Source organism: Mus caroli, chromosome 14, assembly GCF_900094665.2.
Source record: "Mus caroli chromosome 14, CAROLI_EIJ_v1.1, whole genome shotgun sequence".
Taxonomy (NCBI): Eukaryota; Metazoa; Chordata; class Mammalia; order Rodentia; family Muridae; genus Mus; species Mus caroli.
The window spans coordinates 77570583-77574354 of NC_034583.1; the positions used below are offsets into that span (position 1 = coordinate 77570583).

A 3772-nucleotide genomic window follows, 5' to 3' on the forward strand; every position below is an offset into this window, starting at 1 on the left:
CTATAAAGTAGTCACTCTCCCATTACCTACTATAAAGCATCCTCAAGGTTTCCATCCATTTTAAAGTCCACAAAACATAGGAAAAGGACCACAGCTACCTCCGGTTCAGCCCTTTTATTCACCTCTCCCACTACACCATACACATATAGGCTAGAAGGACTGAATGTTGGTGGTGATGCATCAAAGCTCTGGACTCAGTATCATGCACTTAAATGGGAGAGATATCACAGTTTGGGCCATTCTCATTGAAAGGTAGCCCTTAAGATGGTAATATTCATATATGGAATGTGTAGATATGAATCACATTCCAACATGTCTAAGTCAATCCAACAATGCCCTATGTAGTCAAGAAGAAAAGAAAGAATTGAATACATAGGTTTGTCCTCAAGAAATCTTATATCACAGTAGAGGAAAGAGGGAGCCATTTACAGAGAGAAATTGTAATGATGGACTCAAGAACAGAGCAAGGAGACCAAAGAGAAATGGGTGGGGAAGTATGATGTAAATTAATGGAGACAATATTATGTTGTAAGTTGATAATAATAGTAGTTATGTGAGTGCTGTGTCCTAACAACTGTGCTAGGATTTATGTGCACTATCTAATTTTACTTGTAGACTTTAGATGTCCAGGAAGAAACAGGCATGCTCGGTAGATTGATAACTATTTCCAAAGACTCGACTATAGAAGTAGCTAAGCAAAGGCACTTCATTCATGGATGTCAGAGAAAGTTGGTCCCTACAGTTTAATAATAGAAAGTCAGTGACAGGAAATACCTGAACAGCTTCTTTAGCCATGTTACCATCCTTGCTTTGAGTGCCCTATCACAATTGCTTCAGCACCCTGGATAGAGCAAATTCCCAGCATTCTCTTCTTTTCCCTTGAACCGTAGCTTCCTGGATCCTGAGCAAGTCCACATTATTGCCCTTAGTGACCAAATCCTAAGCCATTAGCATGTCAGCATGCAAGCCTCCAAATGCTTGACTGAATGTAGCCAGGTGAAACCCACTGTGAACTGATACATCCTCAAAATGTACAGTCAGAAAAACCCTCATTCCCTTTCGTCCCCCGTGTCCGAGAGCTTTTCCAGGTGCGAAGTCATCCTGCTGTGCAGAGAACACAGGTGGAATTGAGAGATTAGTCATACAAAGACAAGAGTGGTCAGCAAGTGGCTGAGGGCAAGGGAACAACAGCACTTATCACGCTAAGAACATTTTCACCCAAGCAGGCCAAAGCTTTGTCTGCCAGCTTTCAAAATTCTGGCCACAATATGCCGTTGGTTTGCCAGAATAAAAGGGATTCTATTGTGGAGCTCTCTCTAGGCTTAGGGCAATAATTATTAACCGTGACTTCCACAGGCTAGGATTATGCCAGGTGGATAAAACCGTGGGCTTTAATCTGCTTGATCTGAAATGTCAAATTGGGCCTAAGCATTTCCTAGTGCTCTAAAGTGCTCCTGAGAGAGCCAAGACCTTGTTCCCATAGACCTTCTGGTCTCAACTCAGGCTTTTCTTTTACATGTCCACATTAATTAGAATTCTTTGCAAGGGATAGAATAATTGTCCTGGCTATTATGTGCTATCAATAAGACGTTTCCAAGCCTTTCCCAAAGTTCTGTGATTGGACTGCAGTCGGCTTGCCTTCTGGTTACCCTTGCTCGGCCCTTTGCTCTTGCTGAGTAGATGATAGTCAAACTGTGGTTCTGAGATTGGAAAAACATTAGACCTCTTCCTATCTTTAATCTCTAAGCCTACAGAGAACCCAGGCGGTGAGACCAAAGATGAGTTCTCCTCCTGGGACCAAAGCAGCCTATAACTCACTTTTATCAAAGAGAAAGATCAAGCCCTTCAGAGGCACATGGGAAACAGGCCTGAAGCAACATGGGGTCATTTCAGAAAACTGGGGCACAACCAGGCTGGCAGCGTGGAGTCTCAGGAACGAGGTAGGTTGGTTTCCACAAAGCAATAAAATGAGAGCGATGCCAGAAGAGCAAGAGGGCACCGGCCTCTCCAGATGGAGGCTCTGGATGGTGCTGCACACTGCTGGTGTGCCAGCTTGGGGGGGGGGGGCTTGTCGTTGCCATTCGTACACCATTAGGAACATCGCCATCATGCAGGGGAGGTTACTAAACCTACGAAAAAGACAGATTCATTACCTTAGTGTGTCCCTCTGCTCTCTCTAGGTTTTCGAATTGAAGAATTATATTCCAAGAGCAGAGATCTGTTTGGCTATGCTCTCAAGGAACAGCAGGCTGTCTGAATTAAGGATTCAGACTCCAATATTGGTGTGTGCAGACTGACAGCTTTCCATTCTCTATACCCTCAGTCCAGGCTGCCACCCAAAAAGCCCAAGTGCTCAGTCCTTTGGCACTTCGAGTAACTTCAAACCAAACAAGCTACAAGTCACATTTAGTAACCCTCATGAAAACCACTCCCTAAGCCCTAGAAAACGTCCTTTCTCCACTTCCTTAACGCTGTTTGAAGACCAGCCTTGGACGCATGCTTTGCTGTCTCTAGAGGACACATCCCGCAAATAACAAGTCTTTTCATATCCTCTTTGTGATTATATGATGTCATCTCAATCAAATTTGAGTTAGGGATCGACCCCACCTCTTTGGGCTGAACACAATCTATTGTTTAAAATGCATAATAGCAGATGCTCTTTAAATTATAATCAGGGAGACTCCCAAAATGTATTTTTAAGCCCAGGGGAAAAATTGCATACAACACTGATGTAAGATTACATTTATATAAAATAGCTATTTGTCATAGATAGATAAGAATATAGTTACATAAATAGATGACAGCAAGCAGTAGGTAGGTGGGAAGGTAGAATGATAGGTAGAAGAAATACAGGTTGATTGAAAACTTGCTAGTCTTAGCTACTCTTAAGTGAAAGGGGAAAAAACAATAAAACTGGTTGAGAAATTACTTTCTCTCACATCTTTTTCTTATTTTATTTTGGTCAGATGCTGCTTATTAAAATATTTTCTTATGCTTCCTTATTAACGGACCATTCTACTGTACCACTGTTGATGTTATCTATAATGTCACCAGGTTGGTACTCATTCGCATTGTAGCTCACAGACTGTGATGTGCTCAGGATCTCTTTTAGTAGTTGCACAGTGTTCTCTGGCTGACGACTGATGCCATATCTGTTGTGCACTGTTGACAAGCTCATCAAATGTGACATTTCCACAGTGCTCATGTTTATTACTTCTTTCTGTCTCTTGATGACTTCTCCAGAGCTTTGGTGATCAGAGCAGAGGCAGAAGGTATGACTTTAATATAAGCCTGTCCTGAACTGTCAGTTCCACAAAAACCCTCAGACCTTTCCAATCACTAGTTAACTTGGAGGATGCCATCACCATCTCTTCTTGGAGACTGACCTAGAGTACTGATCTTAGTGGTCAAGGTGGATGTAGCATCAAACTTGCCTCTGGTGCACTTCAGATACTTGACTTTAATGTATGGGGGGGTGGAGTTTGGGAAGCAAGATATGGAAATCTGCTGATGGAGGAACATGGATTTAAGAGAACCAAAGACAGTTGTACCATAGCCTCCTCATCCATCCAGAATGCCAAAAGCTTCCTGAACTTACATAAGTCTTAAATCATTTATCATAATGTGTTATTTTATCTAATGCACTACCAAAAATAATAAAATCTTGAGCCTAGAATAATTTTAAACTGATTAATTGTTTTGTTGTACTCACTAGCCGAACAAAAATATTTTTCAGTAGGAGTGCCTCACATTTGGTATGTCTCAGAGGAAA

General features: G+C 41.9%; 1 pseudogene; it reads right to left on the reverse strand.

Moving 5' to 3' along the window:
* Positions 1 to 2989: 2989 nt before the first annotated feature.
* Positions 2990 to 3522, reverse strand: LOC110308988 (annotated as a pseudogene).
* Between the last annotated feature and the right edge of the window lie 250 nt (positions 3523 to 3772).